The sequence below is a fragment of the Lontra canadensis genome, unplaced genomic scaffold, assembly GCF_010015895.1.
Source record: "Lontra canadensis isolate GAN:19392208 unplaced genomic scaffold, GSC_riverotter_1.0 scaffold67, whole genome shotgun sequence".
NCBI lineage: Eukaryota > Metazoa > Chordata > Mammalia > Carnivora > Mustelidae > Lontra > Lontra canadensis.
The window spans coordinates 2,791,887-2,801,447 of NW_022631061.1; the positions used below are offsets into that span (position 1 = coordinate 2,791,887).

A 9,561-nucleotide genomic window follows, 5' to 3' on the forward strand; every position below is an offset into this window, starting at 1 on the left:
GGAGGTTTCCCTGAGAAGGTAACTCCTCACAGATGTTACTCAGGTAAGTACAGAGGAGGTGGGGGCGGGCACATCAGGGCAAAGGGAAAGACATCTGGCGTGGGTGGAGGGTGGTACAAGCCAGCATGAAGCAGGAGCATTGAAGCTTTTGGTAAATGCATATAGCCACTAGAGGGTTTCATGCAGGAACATGGTAGGGGAAAGCCCCTGTGTGCTAAGCTCGAGAACTTGAACTGTATCTTGAAGGAAATACTTTGGGACCTAAAATGATCATTAATTACAGAAAATGGTCTCTTCCCTCAAGGAGCTTACAACGTAGTATAAATACACTCAGCTTAAAGTGGAAGGTTATGCTAAGTCCCCCATAACTTAAGTACTAGCGAATTTCATGCGTTCCTCATCTTGAAATGTTAGACTAGATTTGAACGGTATATAAATGATCGTATGACCTAATTTCCTTGTTTCCGCTGTAGGCTATCCTTAAGTATGAGTGGAGAGTTTGGAATTTTGAGCATCAGAGAAACCCCTACCCAACAACATTTTGGGGGGGCTATTCCTTACTTTGTCTGAAATTCTACAAGTGCAACACGGTGTCTCTCTTTTGAGACCTCCTAACTAGACAACAGGATTTTTTTTTTTAAGATTTTATTTATTTATTTGACAGAGAGAGAGATCGCAGGTAGGCAGAGCAAGAAGGGGAAGCAGGCTCCCTGTTGAGCAGAGAGCCCCATGCAGGGCTCAATCCCAGGACCCTAAGACCATGACCGGAGCCGAAGGCAGAGGCCTAACCCACTGAGCCACCCAGGCGTCCCCTACAACAGGATATTTTTATTATCAACAACTATTTGATAAATAATTATCAGCCAGCATTTGCCAAACCATTCCCTAAAGGACAGCTGAGTGAGGCAGTTTAACTATTTCTTCTTCCAAGTCACTAAATCTATCCATGAATTTACATCCCAGAGACAAAGCACCTGCCCCATAACCTCAATCTTGGTAAAAATGAATTATATCATCACGTTACCATGTTATTGTGTGGTTCTCTATCTTTATTAAAAGTCTCATATGAACCATCTGCTTGAAAAATATCTGTGTCTTCTGTGGGACCAGAGTTGAAAATACATCATTCAAGACCTTTTTAACAGGAACCCATAAAAACAATTTCTGCCCGGATTTAATTTCAGGGAAACCCCTGTGGGCGATCTAAAAGCAAACATGAACACCTTCATCTAGGTTCAAGTCTACTGTCCAAAAGCTGTAGCAGAGCTTCATTTAGCAGACGGTTACATAGGGTGATTATGTCTCCACACACTTTTAGGTGACTCCCCTTGCACATTTTCATCGACAGCTCCTCAGATCCGTTTGCCAGTAGAAAAGGCAATATCGAATAAGGACATTTCCCTTCTCATGGTATCAGGTTTTCTGAAAAGAAACCAGTGGCATTTATTCACTCACTCGTCAAGGGGCATTTTTCCCCCTCCCCTCCATTACAATGAGGGCTGTTGAAGCAAATCTTTGGGCCTGTTTCCCGAAGAACGTGTGCAAATTTCCCGTGGACATGACAGTGGAATTGAATTGCCAAGCCCAGGGCTACCAGTCCAGAAGCAGAGTCGCTCTTACATCCAGCCCCGGTGGGCGACAAATACTGAGAGAACGTGGTCTTTCTCCGTCCCAGATGCACAGGAGCACGGTCGTACTCCTGTTGGATTAAAAATCTCACGGTTGCCGTTTTAAAATGAATCCGTTTCTCAGGAAAACGAGCGCCTTCGTCCCTGGGTGGGCTCGAACCACCAACCTTTCGGTTAACAGCCGAACGCGCTAACCGATTGCGCCACAGAGACCGGGCTACGAAACTTGCCGCGCGATGTGTACAGATTTCCGCGGCCGCGGAGGCTCTCGCTGCCCAGGGCGTCGCCGAGCCAGCCGAGCGGAGGAACGCGCGGAGGCGGCCGCGGGAGGGGCCGAGGCTGCAGGAGGCCCCGGCGCGGGCGCGGGAGGGGAGCGGCCGAGCTCGCGGCCGCGCAGGGAGAGAGAGAGAGGGAGAGAGGGAGGGAAGGAGGGCGGGCGGAGCGGCCGGCATCTCCTTGGGGAGGAAGCGCGCCGCCGCGGCCGGCCGGGGCTCGGGAACCCGCCCCGGCTGGGGTGCGAGCCGACCGCCTTCCCGCGCCGGCCCGTGGGGCGCGGAAGGGCGCACGGTGCCTGTGTGCATTGGCCGCGTGGGGGCACCGCCGGGTGAGCGAGACCCCGAGGAGGCCGCCCGGGTTCCGCCGGGAAGAGATGGGGAAAGGGGTCACGGTCAAGCCTGGGCGAGAAGAGCCAAGTGCTGTGCGGCCTTGAAACGGGGGGGCTCGGAGCGTATGTTAAGGCCCCAAACTTTCGGGCAGTTTCTCAACCTTTGTGTGTCCCCCCGCCCACCCCCTACCGTGGCTCCCCGCCCTCCTCAGTACCCCCTCCCCCACTGTTAAATTTTAATTCCAGAGATACACCGTGTATCCGAATTTGCCGAGCGTTTATCTGTGCTTGCTCCTTAAAAAAAAAAAAAAAAAAAAAAAGGTAAGATTTTTCCCTCCTCCTAAGAACCAACTTCTGCCCGCTTTGAGGGAATATGGCCTCCCGTTGATAACGCACGGTTTAGGGAACATCAAAAGGGGCTTCGTGGAGGGTGTGGCGATTAAGACAAGCCTTTAAGTTCGAAGTGGCCACTGGAGCCGTCCCTCTTTCCCCGACTTCTGGACTGAGCCCACTGAAATCGAGGATGCCGCAGTATGTCGGAGGGGGGACGGCCGCAGCAACAGCCTGGGCCAGACCCGACCTGGGCGAAGAAAGCACTTGCCGGCTTCAGTTTTCCTTCTGATCGCCCAGTGGCAGGAGCTCCGCGGGCCCTCTCCAGCCTCCTCGCCCTACAAAATGGGGGCACTCACTCCAGCACTCCACGGGGGTAAATCCAGTCCTTGTGTGTTCCGTGTTTCCATCCGATTGGACCCCAAACCCAATCCTTCTCCTAGGTCTTTTTCTTACCCCCTTTTAAAAAGCGCACAGTTCGGGGCCTTGAAGGACACCCGTATTGCTGTGCAGCCGTCGCCGCTCTCCATCTGCAGAACCTTGTCTGTCCTCTTCCTCAAGTAGGCTCTGTACCCATTAAACACCGAGTCCTCATTCCCCTCTTCCCCCAGACCCTGTCAACTACCCTTTTACTTGGTGGCTCTGCCAATTCAACTAACCTGGGTAACTCATGTGAGCGGAATCAGACCGTAGTTCTTTTGTGCCCGGCTTATTTTCAGAGCTCATCCATGTTGTAGCAGGTGTCGGAATTTAATTCCTTTTTAAGGCTGAATCATATTCCATTGTATGACTACGCCACATTTTCCTTACCCAAACACGTGTCAGTGGACGGTTGGGTGGCTTTCACCTTTTGGTTATTGTGAATAATGCCGCAGTGATCATGGATGTGCAAATATCACTTTGAGACCTTGCCCTTAATTCTTTTGGGTGTATCCCCAGGTGTATAATTGAGGAATCATAGGGCAGTTCCATTTTTTAATTTTTTGAGGAGCCATTGTACCACTGTGCCACAACAGCTGCACCATTTTACATTCTCACCAACAAGGGTTTCTGTTTCTCTACACCCTCACCAACCTCCCTCCCTTCCTTCCTTTTTTATTTCTTTCCCCCCAGGAGTCATCCTAGTGGGTACAAAGTATTACCTCATTGTGGTTTTGATTTGCAGTTCCCAAACAATTACTGATGTTGAACATCTTTTCTGAACTCTTCCTTTGAATCTGGGTTCTATGACCACTCTTCTTTTGGTTTCTTCTAGCAAGAGCCAGTTCTGCCTCATAGAGGAAGAAACTGAGGGCAGCTTCTGATAAGGAGGGCAGCTTGTGATAAAGAGCAGAGAGAAGCAGCAAAGTGGAGCCCACAGTTGAACCTGAGCAGTGCCAGGAGAGGGATGAAGGGGAAACCTTCTGGAATCCAGAGATTCTGTTGTCAGGAGGTTCTTGCTCATCTGGGCTGGGCAATTTTTACAGTCAGTTACATTTATCCTGGCTCTGTAGGGATGGATATTTGTGTATGTGTCTCCTGTGAGTGGCCAAGGGTGAAGAAGGACTTGTTGGGCTACCCCCTGTACATACTGGAACGCATGTTTTTGGAACTGCGTTTGTAAAAGTTAAGTTAAAATGATGCTCATTTAACAGAATTTTCCATTTGCATTTTCAGTTTCTTCTCAAGAACTATGGGGATGCTTATTTAAGTGTTTAAGTAATAATCTCTTTTGTATGTGTGTGATTGCTCTTAAAAACACGAGATCTTTTAGATGTATAAGAAACAGAACTTTCTATAATTCCATTCAGTTTTTATTTTGATTCCTGTTCTGCTGCTGCCAAAACCACAATCTCGGTTAATTTAGGATTCTCTCTGTCTGCTTCCCTGGAGTTGTTTCTGAGGGCTGACACTTTGGAGGGCGGTCGTTTATCTGGTCCTTGAGTCAGATGTGTACACAGATTGCTGGGGAGGCCATTTTGCTCCTGTCGTAGGACCCACAGCTGTCCTGTGCATCTACTGAGGGGTGGGAATCTCTACAAAATTGATATTGGTGCCTCAGCCATTCTATAAAGTCATTCCTGGCACAGTGCCCTCTGCTTATGGGACCTCTTCGTGTCCTCCCACAAATTCACATATTAAAATCTAATCTCCAATGTGATGGATTTTGGAGGGGAGGACTTAGGATGAAACCATATGAATAGGATTAGTGCCCTTTTAAAAAGAGGCCAGAGAGCTAGCTCAATCTTTTCCCACCATGGGAGGAGACAACAAGAGGGCTGCGGTCTGCAACCCAGAAGAAGTCTCTTGCCCAGACCTGACCATGCTAGCAACCAGATCTGAGACTTCCAGCCCCTGGAATTGTGAGAAGTAAGTTGTTGCTGTTTACAAGCTACCCAGTCTGTGGTACTTTGTTATGACAGCCCGAGCCAACTCAGGTAGGACCACAAACTTCTCCATTTTCTTCATCCCCCCTCACACTCCTGTTTCTCCTGTCCCCAGCTATGAGATGTACAAGTGAGGTACCTGTGTGAAAGGAAAATAAACCAAAAAAGAAAGAACCACTAGGTGTACTCCTGATGCACCAAGTCCCATCTGAAAGTCTGTGGCTGCCCTTTCAGTCATACTTCTTTGAAAATATTTTCTAATTTTCTCTATCAGGCTAAGCCCCGGGGTCTCTCTTCCTCTGTATTCATGTGACTGCAGTGGTTTTCTGAAGGGAAGATGCCATTAATAGGCCAATTGTTTCTAAGAAATAGGTACTTAACAAAACTCTAAATCAGACATTCCAGGAATTAGATGGTTCTGTTGATTGCAATTACACTCTCAACTAGAAGCCCCCACTAACAGGTAAGGTCTCTGAGGACAGAGATTTTAGTTGACTTTGCTCCCTGTTTAATCCCCAGCAACTACAACAGTGCCTGGTACATAACAGCCTCTCAATAACTATGTGCTGACTCCATGAGGAAATGAAAGCCATAAGCCATAAAGTAAACTGGAAAAGATAAAATGGGACAGAAAAATTAAATTCCTAATATATAAAGAGTACTTACCAATAGCTATGAAAAAAAAAAAACCTCTTTGCAGCTCAACCAAAAAAAATCCCCGAAACAAATGCCAAAAGATTGGGACATGAATAGAATGTTCCTAAATGAAGAAATGCAAATATAATCATGAAAGTTGGGCTACACTAGTAATCAAAATCAAAATTAAATCAAATAAAAATTTCCTTTTTCCCAAATAGCAAAAAAAGAAAAAAAAAAGAGGTAATACTAGAACGCTGTCATCGGTGAAGAGGCCACTTTCACACAGGACTAATGGGAGCAAACTTGGAATGTTTTCTCTGGATAGCAGTTTGGCAATATAAACATTAAGTGATGTTTATACCCTATTGTTCTAGAAATTCTGTGTTAGAAATCTACCCTAAGAAAGCAAGCAGATCGTGTGACTCAAGTTTTACGTATATTGTCACAGTATTATATATCATAGTGATAAACAGGAAACAACGTGAATGTCCCGAAACAGGAGAAAGTGATAAATTGTGGTATATTTAGAAGATAGAGTGTTAGTTATGCAGACATCAGAAATAATTTTTTAAAAGATTAGAAACATAGAGGCGTGGTAAAGCATTAAGTAAAAAGTAGGATAGAGGAACATATCATTGTAAAAACAATATTTTCAAAGAAGATTTGATGACAGGGTCCTGATAAAATGTGAAGTTCAAAGACAAGATGGGGAACTGTATAATTCAGAGCCGCGTCATTCTTTCTCCACATCTGGATGATGGAAACACCGCATGACTATCACCTCACCTGAGCCCACGGCAACCTTATGAGGCTGATACTGTGATTCTCATTTTACAGGTGAGGGAATGTGTGCGGGGAGCAATGTGTTCAGGTAACAGAGCCATTGAGCTGTAGGGCCGGGTTTCAGACCTGGAGTCAGGCTCCAGCGGCCACGCTTGTTTAACCTTGACCCACACAGCCTCTCACCGCACAGGGAACATGAGCCCGCAGAGTGGCAGGCGTGTGTCCACGTGTGCTCCGTAGTGGGCAAATTCTCCACAACAGTATTAGTGGCCATCCCTGGGGGGTCATTTTTCTTTTCTTCTTTACCCCTTTTCACCATTTCTCAAGCACTTGCAGCAAGCAGTAGTACCTTTAAGGAGCCAGGGAGGAAGGGCGGCAGCGGCAGTTTCCCTAATTTACAGATAGAGGGTGGTAGGTGGTCATTCTCCGCCGACCTTCTGGGGCTGGGGCCAGAAGAGTGCCCCTGCGAGGTAGGGACTAGGGCAGTCCAGCCTGTGTACTCCAAGGCTTCTGCCAAGCTCAGTGTAACTGTTAACGCCCGCCTCTCTTCTCCAAGTCTTTAACCTCCTGAGAAAAGGGTGTCCAAGGGCATTGTAAACAGTTTCTGTGGGGAGTTTTGCAATGTGTGACTCTTTCAGTAATGAATATGCTTTCATTTAAAAAGAACTGGAGTGCCTGAGATTTTTAGGTGACTTTTATATTTCTTCTGAATGTTTAAAGACACCTCTTTGCATTGATTTTATTTTCTCTTTTACAACTAGTTGTTTTCCTTTAGGAAGTATAACCCAACCTACAGGAGAATATTAAGACTTTTTGTAACATTGGTAAATATGCTATGAGATATTTATACATTTTGGGCTAAATGGCAGTCTGCAGATATTTATTGAATCCTGTCAGGAGCTCGGCTAGATGCCTCAGGGACCTCCCTTCTGCCCAAGACACATCATTCCCACCCACAGATCACTTTAATCTACTTTGGGAACCAGGAGATATCTAAAAACATTTCAGGCAGGAAGTGCTAACAGCCTGGCACAGATGGTAAGTGTTTCAGGAATCTGAGCTGGGAATCATCACTGAGCCATCAGTAAAGAACCTATGGAGGAAGTGGGTCTTGGGCTGTGTCCTTGGCAGGATCCTTTGGTTGGGAAGGAAAAGGAACAGAGGCCGAGAAGAGAAGATCAGCCCAGAGGAAGCAGAGGATTTACACGGGATGTGGTGGGACATGAAGAAAGCTACTGGGAGATGGAGCATGGAGGGTTTTAAATACCCGGCTAGAAAATTCACATTACAAGTGATATTGTTCTTAAGAGAGGACAAATTTTAATGACTTAAATACTCACCAAAGGGGCAATGTCTGCATTTTTATTTATATTTATGGCATATTTATACACTTGCCCTGAACATTTTGAGAAGAGAGACTTGATGATGGCCAGGTTTTGAGGAGGCTTCATCTAGCACGTGAGGATGGGGGAGCATCTGGAAGTAGGATGACTAGGTGACTGTTTCACTAAACCAGATGTGAAGAGAGGAAGCCTCATTCGGTCGGGGCCCCGGGGAATGAAGAGGCAATGAGAGACAAAGGCTTAAGGAGAGAAGCAATAGGATGTTATTGATAAACACATGTGTTGGAGCTACTGGTGCTACCCATGGCAATGACACCGGCTTTGGAGAATTTTATTGTGCCGTGACATCTAATGATCATTTACATTGTGTTTTTTGTCTTGTTTTGTTTTTTTAAAGAAAGATGTCCCACAACCCTCCTTACAGGTCTGCCATATAATCGAGGCTTAATACAGTTTTTGACTACATGGGCTCTCTCAGGGGCCCTGTCCTATTGCTGTAGCCCTTACTAACCAGATGGCCTTTCTGATTTCTGATCTAAATATTGCTATATATTAAAACCCCATTTCTCAAGTGTGTCTTTCGTGAAGAAGGAGATTTAGCTGTTCCTTCCGGTTGTCAACTTTCATATCGGAAATGGAAGGCAGACTTCAGTTTGGTTTCATACTGATAAACAGCAGCCAGCCCTGTAACCTTTGTCTTTAAGTCCGGTTTTGCAATACAAATTTGCCTGTACGAGCAAGGTGCTTGCAGGAAATAGAAACTGGATTTGTGTAGGGTCCTGGAGACCAACAATCTGGAAAGAATTTATTTGTGTGTTAACTGAGGCATTACTTTGTGCCCCAAGGAAGACAGAATGATTACCTCCGGGTGAGAGGGGATTTCATAAACACAACATAATAAGTATAAATGGAAAAGAAAGGTTGATGCATTTGATTAAATTCAAAATGCAGTAAAACTTATGTTAAATGAATAAAAAGTAAACACGTTTAAAAAACAAATTGGAGAAGAACTTTCACCGCATGTACCCAACAAAACCTTAGTACACAAAATTCATAAGGAATGCCTACCAGTTAGTGGAAGATAAACAACAAAACAGAAAAACATCAATGGAGAGAAATTCCATATTGCCAACAAACTCGTGAGAAGACACTCAACTCTTCTAACAATCTGGGAACCAGAATCCTAATGAGATGTTATTTCACACCCATTAGGTTGGCAGACTTCGAGAAACTTGACAAATCCAGTTGATGGGGATATGGAGCACCAGCACTTTCATCTGTCATGGATGAGAATGGGTGCACCTGCTATGGAGAATGACTTGTCAGTTTCCTGGTGACATTAAAGAGACTCATTCCCTCCCGCACAGAGTTTCCTTCCTAGAGATGTGTGTACAAGGATATATACAAGACTATTTGATCCAATATTGTTCCTGATACTGAAACATTTTAAATGACTCAGATGCTCATCTGAAGGGCTGTGGATAAATAAACATGGTATATTTAGATACCGCAATACTGTATAGCAGTTTCAATAATGGATTGGACCCTTGTTTACCAATGTGTATAAATCTAAAAATATAATGTTGCAGAAAGCTTAGGTATAGTAGTCCACGTGCCCATGCAGATCAAATAATACAGAGCAGGTTACAGTGGAAAATCATGGTCTTCCACATTTCCTCCCTTCCTTGAATCCACAGCTCAGAAGATGTTTTCATTCTCTTTCTTTTCCTTCCTTCCTTCCTCCCTCTCCTCTCCTCTCTTCTTCTCTTCTCTTTTCCTTTCTTTTCTTTTCTTTTTTTCTTTCTACTTTCTTTCCCCTCCCTCCCTCCCTTCCTTCCTCCCTTTCTTCCTTCCTTCCATAGAAACAG

At 45.4% G+C, this 9,561-nt stretch overlaps 1 long non-coding RNA gene and 1 other non-coding gene across 2 annotated transcripts; one reads left to right on the top strand and one right to left on the bottom strand.

Moving 5' to 3' along the window:
* Positions 1–1,767: 1,767 nt before the first annotated feature.
* Positions 1,768–1,841, bottom strand: TRNAN-GUU. Its single transcript has one exon. It is a non-coding gene; the product is annotated as a tRNA-Asn (tRNA).
* Positions 1,842–5,995: 4,154 nt separating this feature from the next.
* LOC116880704 lies at positions 5,996–9,206 on the top strand. Its single transcript, XR_004385254.1, has 2 exons — positions 5,996–6,404; positions 8,906–9,206. It is a non-coding gene; the product is annotated as an uncharacterized LOC116880704 (long non-coding RNA).
* The last annotated feature ends 355 nt before the right edge of the window (positions 9,207–9,561 follow it).